This window comes from Lynx canadensis, chromosome A1, assembly GCF_007474595.2.
Source record: "Lynx canadensis isolate LIC74 chromosome A1, mLynCan4.pri.v2, whole genome shotgun sequence".
NCBI classification, from domain to species: domain Eukaryota; kingdom Metazoa; phylum Chordata; class Mammalia; order Carnivora; family Felidae; genus Lynx; species Lynx canadensis.
Window position 1 is genome coordinate 161,170,872 of NC_044303.2, and position 10,221 is coordinate 161,181,092.

The window sequence follows — 10,221 nt, forward strand, 5'->3', positions numbered from 1 at the left end:
GAAAAAGGCAAATGGACACAAGGAAAGCCTTAAAGAACTCTACTTCTACCATGAAAGTTAGGAGGATCCATTGCGGATTTGTCAGCAGCTCTCTTTTAAAGTCTTTGAATTTAGCAGACATGTTCAAAGGGAACACTGTGAAGACGAAGTGTTAGATTTAACCTAATCTTCCTGCACTTCACATTTCTACAAAATGTCTTCAAGCTTTCTTGTTTTTTATCTGCTCTGTTAGGCTTCTGATTTGGCTTCCCCCAAGGTTTTGTTTTTTGCTTTAAAACTGGTGTTCTCCATCCTCCTTAGGTATGATATGAACAGTCACTACCTTTTCTCACTTCTCTGGCTTGATCTTATTCCTCCATGGATTGGCCCTAACTCTCTTAGGCCAGCCTATGCTTCTGCAATTACCCTCTGGAGGACAAGGCAGGACAAGAGCGTTATGGAAATGATGGAGAGGAAATGTCTTTTACTTACAAGAACTGTCTTTTAAAAGTATTCCTTCTAGATGCCAATCATTGTTTCAAGGAAAATAAAAGCTGATGAAATGAAAGTACCTGTTTTTATAGTCACCAGGTTAATGATACTGGATTTGGACGAGTCAAAACTGAAGAATCACTTTGGTATTGATATTAGCTGATATATAGATGATTTGAAAACAAAAACTGATTCAACCATATATTTATTGTCTCAGTAGCATAATCTTACCTGTATAGCTTATAATTTTAAAATATCCATTTACAGATAAGGAAATGAGTTTTATGGTAATATACAACTTGATTAAGGTCACTCAATATTTATATATGGTTCAGCCTTTCTACCCCCTCTGAACTAGGAATCTGTTAACATGAGTTCATATTTCTATTTCACATACATATTTCATCATAATAAACAGACTCTGTATATGTTAAGACTTAAAATGTTGACTGTGATATGCATTTTAAGATTTAACATATACTTCTCCTAATTTAAAAGTGATGGTACCTTTTGTACAGATGAATTATCTTTAGAAATAAGATTATATTTAGTTCCAAACCCTAAAATCATGAATGGATTATGAACTTACTCTGAGCATTGAAAGGCAACAAAGCATAAGACTTAAAAATTTAGTCTTGAACTTGATTACCCAGGTCAGTTTCTGGGATTGCCACCTGTTAGTTGTGTGACTTTTATAAACTTTTTGTGTCTAGTTTTTTTTTTCATGTATAAATTAGGAATAAAATATCTTTCTTAGAAGGTTGTTACAAATATCAAATAAGATGCAAATATCAAACCACTGGCCCATAGAAAATGATAACTAGATGTGCTCGTTAAATAATTAAGAAAATGCTTTACCATAAAACATTGTACAGAGTTAATGATGAGAGATGTTCTGTTAAAGTAGTGGCAATTTCCTTCAACTTGGAATAATACTCAGATTCCTAATATTGAGAGACAAGACAACAAGGCATTCTAATAAAATTAGAATTTCAATGTTATTTTCTTTCTAAATATGTTGATTTTATAACTCAGATTTCTATGTGTATATTACTAATATTTTTATTATCTGTTTAAAATGTAATATATTGTAACATACAAGTAAAATAATAATAATGTGGTCAAGAAAACCAATAGGACTGACCACATTGCTTATTCATAAAATTTGATTTATAGCAATTATTATCAGTGTTGTTTAGTTTCATATGTAGTGTCTTATCAACAAATAGTATGACTCTTGAAGGTCAAATATGAAATAAAAAATATATTGTGCATCTGCTAGTTCATTGTATTTTAAATTGCAAAGTGGTTGGCAATTGCTTTATTGAAAATTTAATTTCCTTTTCATATCTTTCATCCTCTGTGGTTATATAAATGGCTGTATTTGGAATCATGTCTTTTCACAGATAAAAGTCCTTTAGGTTCAGTCATTGGTTAAACTTTTAAAATAAATACTGTTAAGAGAATTATATATACCATATTTTTCCCATTTACTTAATCCAATTATGGCCAAATTATTTATATTACTGAAACTTAACTTTCTCTATCAAGTCCTTTTACATTGCTGCTATTTGAAATTTGTTTTCTTCATTGCTGTACTGGTTTTTCCTTTTATTATCATGGCTGAAGAACTATGTAGAAAAAATGTATATAAAATAAGATGACCTTATTTTCCTTAAAAATTTTTTTTAACACTTATTTATTTTTGAGAGACAGAGCTTGAGTGGGGGGAGGGGCAGAGAAAGGGGGAGATACAGAATCCAAAGCAGGCTCAAGGATCCTAGCTGTCAGCACAGAGCCCGACATAGGGCCTGAACCCAGGAACCATGAGATCATGACCTAAGCCAAAGTCGGATGCTTAGCTGACTGAGTCACCCAGGTGCCCCAGAAGGTGGCTTTATTTTTACTGGGGAATTAATTTTATAATCTTTAGATGTCTATCAATTGAACTTTCTTGGTCAAAATATATTCTGTATGCTACAAAAGAATTCAAACATACTCTTGTTGTTGAGGAATTATTGTCACAGTAAAAGATAAAATATGTTCAAACACATATCAAGACATTTTTGATTTTTGTTTCACATTAAAATGAAAGAGAAAAACACCATTTTCATATTTCAAAATTTTGATTGAATTAGCAATATTTACATTGTTTAAAAAAATCCTTCTTGTTAAAATATGAAAATTTTTGCCCAAAACCTTTGGATTTTCATTTTGATTATTCAAAATTCACTTGGGTCATTGTTTTTTCTTTCCATTTTAGTTACTACTGTAATGTGATTAAAAAATTTTTTTTCAGTGTTTATTTTTGAGAGGCAGAGAGAGACAGAGTATGAGTAGGGAAGGGGCAGAGAGAGAGAGAAGGAGACACAGAATACAAAGCAGGCTCTAGGCTCTGAGCTGTCAGCACAGAGCCCGATGCGGGGCTCGAACCCAGGAACTGTGAGGTCATGACCTGGGCCGAAGTTGGATGCCCAACCGACTGAGCCACCCAGGCACCCCTAACATGTGCTTTATCTAAATACAAAAGGGTTGATCTAAAATCCTCCCATGATTGGTGGCCCTTATCTCTCACACAGAAATTCATGGCCATTTTAATTTTTGTTGATACACTTAGTTGTGGTCAAGTGAGGCAATAGCTATCTCTATTTACTATGTTTTATTTTTTTAGTTTATTTATTTATTTATTTTGAGATAGAAAGAGAGAGAGAGCGAGAGTGTACACATAAGTCAGGGAAGGGGAGAGAGAGAATCCTAACCAGGCTCCATGCTGTCAGCACAGAGCACGATGTGGGAGTAAACTCACAAACCTTGAAATCATGTCTTGAGCTGAGATCAAGAATCAGATGCTTAACTGACTGACTTGCCCAGTGCCCTAATGAATTGGAGCTTCTATAAAGTGGAGATGCCAGGGATCGAACCTGGGGCCTCATACATGCAAAGCATGTGCTCTACCGTTGAGCTACATCCCCATGTAATTAAAAAAAAATGTCTAAACATACACTATTAAAGATGCATCCACTTTTTGTTTACAATACAGGAAAATATTTATTCATACAGACACACTGAGAACAAGCCATATGTACAGATTTTTGCCTGGTATGTTTTTTGTCTTTTAATTTTATTTACTAGAGAACTTCATATTAGTGTATGTCCTTATTCTGTACGGATAGTATGAAGACTCTTCTTTTATCATTTGGTCCTGCAGTGTTTCTTGTATTACGTCTTCATTTAATCCTGAGAGGGGTTATTCTGAAATATTAAATTTCTTTTATGAAAGTTGACATGCTAATTGCATACAGTTCTGAACATGTGCAATTTCCCAAACTTTTCACTTCAAAGTATAGATCAACACTTTGCAACTTTGTTCAATAGAACATCAGGATTCCTCTGTTAGGTTTGGAAACTATAAGCTATTTTATCTTACCTTAGGATATCTATAATTCACATTACCATGTTAAAGGCTATAGAATGTCATACTCTGAAGAAATCAGCTTAATTCTGTTTACACTAGTGTTTTCCCATTTTAGACCATCATATCTTTATTATTATTTTCCTTAACTCTTAGATAGTGGTGTAAATAAGTACTCTGTATAACTGGAAAGTATTGTAATTTCTTTGGCTCTACTAATACCTTTCTTATAAATACTCTGAAGATCTTTGCAAAGCTATGACCTAGTGGGTTGAGATTCTTCCCTGTTGTCCATTTTATGAAATATGCCTGCTGCATGTGCCTAAGAGTGAATGCCATCCCCATCTTTTCAGCAGTGGTGGGAATTTATGTAAACCACCTTGACTGTAGAATAGAATTAATTTGGGGCTAAGTAATACTTCAGTGATTGCTCCTTGCTTAATCAAAAGAATTACTTTGCTTACTTTTGTCCATGCCTAATTCATCTTACATTATAAATACTAAAACTAAGATTTTGATGTTTAATTTTGTCATGCTAAGCTTTTCTGCTTGAAATGACTGGACTAAGTAGTTGATCAAGTCATATGTCAATACTTATATCTGTATACACATTTTTTGTCTACACACACACACACAGACACACAAATAATATCCTGTATAAAATATCTACTAAGACAGGCAAAGCAAACTTTCCTTCCTGTAGTTTAGAGACTAATATGTACACAGTATGTGTCTAACTTCCTCTGTACTGTCAGTCACAAATCTCTAAACTGTTTTTTTAGCTAGGAAAGAAGTGGATGCTTACTTAGACATTGAAGAAAGGTTCAGAACCAACATTTTAACATGGAGATTAGCCCAGGAGAAACAGATGGCAAAATAGGAGTCCAGCCTCTTTTTTGATGCTAGGAAGTATGGTTGGACAGGTGCCCCTCCTGTGACCTTGTATCCACTCTTGTTGAGGACCTGGATCCTGGTGGATTGATGCAGAGCCATGGAAGAGTTTCGCAGCAGAGGAGAGTTCCCACAACAGTGATGCTGGGGCAGGATCCTAGTCTGACTCTTCCTTTGGTAAGAACTGGAGTGTTTGCTGCTGCCTAGTCACCACTCTTCTTTGTTCCCACTTATGTCCTGGGCCTGTTCACTGGGTATTTATTCAATTCTGTGACTTCTCTGTTATCCTTAACGTGATACATTTGCTTCTTAAATTAGAATTGTTTGTGTAGCTTGATTGACATACCTATTGTGAAAGGCCTACGGTAGACGGAAAGAACAGAGGAAAATCAGTGTATAAAGAACATCACATTAGCTGTGAGAATTAAAACCTCAGTAGCAAATCCCCAGCAACCAAGGGAGGAAAATCTGAAGTACACTATTTGAAATGAACTGAAATATTTAGTTTCTATAGGTTCTTCTCTACGAGGAATTGAGAGCCCTGTGTGCATGCTCATTAAACTGATTCTCTTGGAATTCTCTGACATTGATAAGAATGAGGACAGTGATTGAAATCCAAGTCTATAAGAGCTTGTTAAGGTTAGTTTCATTTGTACAGCTTTCTATAATCAAGTTAAGTTAAACTATCATAAATATATTGCATTGTCTGTTATGCTTTTTAAAATGGAATTTTTAATTCTATATTTTCTTTATGCTTGGCAATATTTTTTTCAATCACTGTGTACAGATGACTCCATTAAGTTACATCAAGTTCTCTTTCCTTGGACGTTTTGCATATATAAATAGGCCTCAGGCATATTGTAGAAGGAGAATTGTGGTTTTGGAACTCTGATTCTTCTCCCCTTCCCTTACCAACTCTGGTATCTCCTGTCTTCGGCTTTCTGGTCACCACGTAGGCCCCTTGATTCTCAGCTATATGACTTGACGAAATTTGAATTTCTCCTTGAATCCTCCATCTCCTCGGCCCCCTTTTTAGTCAGTTGCAAAGTGATATAAATGCAAGTCTCCACTGGAGACTGACTGGTCTCTTGTAACTGGGCTCTCATGATTTTTAAGCTGGGCTCCTATAATTATCACATGGCTTTCCCACTTGATTCCATGAAACAATTTACCTTCCTGGTTTGCCCCTTCCAAATCTTGAAAATGGACTCCCCACTCTGGCATGTGTGGTCCTTCACAGTATGACTCACACCATGTGTCCAGGTTGGTGAGCCTCGGTAGTTCTCCTAGGATTTTTCTATCCTGTATTCAAACTCACCCACATGTTGAAACACATTTAAGTTCCCCACTTCTGTGTTTTTGGTTCTTTTTGCTATTTCTGCTACAGTTCAGAATAACTGACCTATACAAATTAGTTATTATGTGCCAAGCTTTCCCTAAGCTTTTTATTTGTTTTATTTCACATAATATTCATAGTAACCCTGTGAAGTAGAAACTGAAATTGTACTCATTTTATAGCTGCAGGAACTGAGAACCAAAACACAGAAGTAACATGCCCAGGGCGGCAAGTCTAATAAGTGAAGGAACCAGAATCTGACCCCAGGGAATCTTAACCAGCAACGTCACCTAATTAATGAACATATGTTGGATAGATAAAAATATTCAAGAGGACGTGTTCATTACTTCATCATGGTTACCATTCAGGATGGATAGTAAAATGTCATTTTTCTTGTTAGTGTTCATAATAAAGAAAAGGGGGAAGAAACGGCCCCTATACTGTGTACAAAATTCTACTCATCTTTCAAATTCCATGTCAAATGATATTCCTTGGAGGAAGATTTTCTTCATTCTCCCCAGATGAAATCCGTTCTCTTTTCAACCCCCCATACTACCTTTGTCCCATTTCCCTTACCCACTCTATTTTGGCAGGAATTAGGACTCTTCTAGTGGCTCATGTGTTTCCTTTAGGCTATCAGCTATTTTCCTTATCCCTTTGTCTCCTTATCCCTTATCTCATATCTTCCTTATTCCTTTGTCCCCTGAAAACAGTAGGTACTCAAAAGTATTTGTTATTAGTATCAAACTTTTCTGGACACAGAATTACAAACAATAACAGCTAAACTTACATTGCCTTTGATGCCTTTGATGTCCAAATGGAAGCATTGTTATTATTTACTTAAGAAATTCTTATACTACAGAAATGTATTTTTATGTTTATTCACAGTTTGAAAATAAATATCTTACATGCTTTTCTGTGACTTTCATTATTAAAATATGGGAGTACTCCATCAGTTTTCAAGGAGGGCTCCTGTTTATAGGTATCCAGCTATAATTTTAATCTCTGGTTCCATATAATGGTCAGTTTCCACATGATTGTATAATCAGAAAGACTACAAAGTTACCTATGCACAGGGAGTTGAGAAATCCAACGTTAATTTGGGAAGAGGTGCAGGATATATATGAGAATACCTTTCACATGTGACCTGATTTGATGATTTTAGATGGTGTTTGTTTTTCAAGCTATACTATAGAATTAAAAATAGCAGTGTAGGCAAATAGGCATTAATCCATGAGAGGCTAGAGGCAGGAAAGCAGCCATAGCAACTACAACTCCATTTATACAATTAGTACTCTAAAATGAAGAGCAGGTAGCTGGTGAATGCCTTTGTTTTTTTCCTCAGTGTATGATCAACTGGTACAGAACAATGTCACTGTGGAATATAGCTTTGAAGTTCATTTCCCCTCTTTGTCTGATAATGTGTGATTTATCAAATTGATCCGACAAGTAAAGATGCATAAAAGAGACAAAAGAAAGTGTATTTTCTTTACAGTGTCATAGTAAGAAGAATGTTGGCTACAGTGTAAAGGATAGATACATATTGTGTATATTGTTTATTCTCATCATGGTTGCAGCATCTGCCAGAGTGTAAGAACGCCTGGGATAATTTCATTTTTTTGACATTCCGGTATATTGAAAACAAGAAATAAAGAAAAAGAAATTGGTAACAGAGGCTGCAACAATAATTTTAAGATGTATGACTTTGACTTTTGCAAAGTCAGTACTTTATCCTCCCTAATCTTGTCCCTAATATCCCCAGAATTATACACTTTGTAATGGCCAGTAAATTCAGTATTTCTAAATAAGGTTTGAAACAAAATACTTCATTTCCTTCTTACATGCCATAGATTTTTGTTAAGTTTTTGCACATTAAAGTTTTATAGAAACTTTTCTAGAAAGAAAAAGAAAAGGAGAAAATTAAAAGGAAAGGAAGAGTTTAAGGAGAGGTCCATGATAGAAGAAAAAGCACCTTGGCATTTCAAAAAAGTATTGAGACGAGTGCTCAACAAATAAGATGCATTTTGAACAATGCTCTATCCGGGCATATCTTCAAACAATGGAACTCCTTTGTGATCAGGCAACCCATGACAAACCTTCAAGAGTTGCAAACCTTTGGAAATTCCCCTCCATTGTCAGACCTTGAGGAGCAGAGGCTCAGCCACAAAGTGCAAAAGCAATTTCATGGGAGGTTGTGCCATGACTTACTACATAGAACACAAGGGGCTAGCAGGTTGAAGTATTAGCAGTTAAAATAGGTGATGGGGTTTGCACTGAAGTGTCACTGCCATTTCCCTTGTCCCCATGAATGTCTCCAAAGCTACCATGACCTGGGTGAATGAGGATCAAGCTCATTTCTCTGCATTCAGTTCTTTGTCTGAACATTTCCCTGAAACGTGTCCTCATCCTGGTTGATTAAGTAATTCAAAATTTGACTTGCAGTGTTAGAGACTGAGGTTGTCAGTGCCATAGGAAAGATGAAAACTATTTGAAAGAAAGCTACTGACAAGGTGAGCAAGTGTCTTGGTGGCCCTGGAACTGTCCCAGTTAATGCCCTGCAATTCCTGCCACCCAACAAACACTTCAGTCTCAGGCAAGCCAGGATGGTTGGTCACCCCAGAGAGATGATTAAAGAATAAAACCTCTCTAGTTTCAAAGGTAATTTTTTTCTCAAGAAGCCTTTTCTCCTAAGGCTTCTTTAACACAGGTAATGTTTTCTCAATTTCAAGATACCATTCCAGGTCCATCTGTTTAGACAGGCTTTCTTCCGTTGATGGGGGAGATAAACTACTGTTATTTCTCTTTTGCATTTATGAGGCTCTTTTCTCCGTATGCATAAAATGCTTTCTAAATATCTCATTAATCCTCACAACGTCCCTGTTGGTAGGGGAGCAGGCATTATAACTTCAGGTAGTGCAGATTCTTGTCACTCTAATAATGGCATTTTATTACTTAGCTTAATGTGATTTTATTGCAGTTTCCCGGAAGTTTGAAATCGAATATCTTTTGCAAATGGAGATAGTAAATAAAGAAAAATATCATCTTGAATGTAAATGCTTGAGAAGAAATGCTGAAGATTGACAGTGAGATTTGAGATGGTAGAACACATGGTACTTTCTCTCCTAGTTTTGGCTTGCATTCAGCTTTCCACTTTAAGTCTGTTGGTTTAGCTAGCTTAAAATTGTTTCCTATGTAAATGCTTAAAACTTCTCAAGACCACTATGTTTTAATGTGAAATGGTCAATTTTAGAGTTGGAGGAGATGCTAGAGATCACCTAGTGGTCCCTAGTAATTCTGCTTGTTAATTTCTTATTCAGATGAGGAGGGGTAGTGTGGTTTAGTGGCAGAATTCTAGACTGAATTTTTGCCTTTTTATGTGTCTGTCAGGCTATGGAACTGTAGCAAGGCTCTCATTCCCTCTGAATCTGTTTCTCCATCTTGAAAATGAGAAAGTTGAACTAAGTAATTACTGGAGTTCTCTCCAATTCTGAGGCAATAGAGAACAGATGCCTTGGGAGCGTGTGATGGGGCTGCGACCATGGAGCCAGAACCCACACCCAAGTCTCTGTATCCCTGTTCCAATGAGCCTCACACATAGCTAAGCTATCTCTCCTTGTAAATTTGTAAGTTCTTTTTTTTTTTTTTATAAGAATCCTACTTTCTGTCCCCTGAAATACAGCTGTATTGAATATTTTCCCTGTGGTTTTTCTGCCTCTATCTTCTGAGATTGAAAATACAGTGAAACTTGCTTAGAAGACCACCTGGATTCATAGACCACCTGCCTAAACAAATTTGCCAAGCACTGATTCTATTTCCTAGAGGTGTGCTGCATCTGGTGGCCACCTGCTCTATGGGTCTGTGATCAGCTCACCAAATACACTTGGTGGCAAAGTCAGGATTTTTCAGTAGGAACATAATGAAAACCACATTCCTCCCCCAAATTGGTAGGAAATTAAGCCTTGAAAGTCACAAATATTTCTTGCTTAACATAAATTCGTTTGATACAACTTATAGCTTAAGAATTCAATCAAATTTCTATTCACCCTAATTAGTAGTAATTCTGATCTATTTATCATACTTTTTCCTCTCCTTTTATTTGTATTGAAATACT

General features: G+C 35.9%; 1 non-coding gene across 1 annotated transcript; it reads right to left on the reverse strand.

Annotated features, from left to right (window-relative positions):
* Positions 1-3,371: 3,371 nt before the first annotated feature.
* TRNAA-UGC lies at positions 3,372-3,443 on the reverse strand. The gene has a single exon. It is a non-coding gene; the product is annotated as a tRNA-Ala (tRNA).
* Positions 3,444-10,221: the final 6,778 nt, after the last annotated feature.